The sequence below is a fragment of the Oryx dammah genome, unplaced genomic scaffold (genome assembly GCF_014754425.2).
Source record: "Oryx dammah isolate SB20612 unplaced genomic scaffold, SCBI_Odam_1.1 HiC_scaffold_11, whole genome shotgun sequence".
NCBI classification, from domain to species: domain Eukaryota; kingdom Metazoa; phylum Chordata; class Mammalia; order Artiodactyla; family Bovidae; genus Oryx; species Oryx dammah.
Genome location: NW_024070195.1, coordinates 33,861,361 through 33,862,133, shown reverse-complemented (window position 1 = coordinate 33,862,133; position 773 = coordinate 33,861,361).

The following is a 773-nucleotide window of genomic DNA, read 5'->3' as shown; positions in this document are numbered from 1 at the left end:
ACACTTGCCCAGTAGCACTCTAAATTATTCAACTCTGTCAACAGTACTTTGGTAGTGATATTGTTGCCCCCTTTTAATGATAAAGAAGCTGAGGTTCACAGAGGTTAGGTAACTTCCCAAAGGCCATCAGCCTTGGTGTAAGGAAGGAAATGGTTTAAGTGTCCCTAAGTGGCGCGGGTTCCATCCCTGTGTCTGGAAAATCCCCTGGGGAAGGAAATGGCAACCCACTCCAGTATTCTTGCCTGGGAAATCCCACGGACTGAGGGGCCTGGAGGGCTACAGACCATAGTGTCGCGAAGAGTCGGACACGAGTTAGGGACTGAAGAACAAAAAAGAGCGGCACTTAGCTCGCCCGTCTAGCTTCGCATGGCTGGAAGCTTTCAGAATTACTATCAAATGCATGTGCCTGCTAGTAAACAGTAAACAGATGGGAGCGAGTACTCCAAGTGAGAGAGTATGGCTGACTCTGCCCTAGAGCTGAGATCAGTCTATTTGCATGCGAAGAAGCAGAAGCGCACGTAAACAGGAGTATAACTGTGAGACCCGCATCAGTGCGCCTCCTTATAGAGAACGCCCACAGAGAGCGGGGCGCACGCGCACAGAAGGCCTGAGAATGGGAGGGTCGGTGCGCACGTGGGAAGTCATCCCGCCTCTAGGGGGTGCCAAGCGAGCCTAGCCAGGGTCCCACGTCGGCCGCAGGCTCTTTCGCTTCCACCAGTGTTCGGGATTTCAGGATCCGGTGGAAACCAGTTTTCCTCAAGTTAAACGTTCCG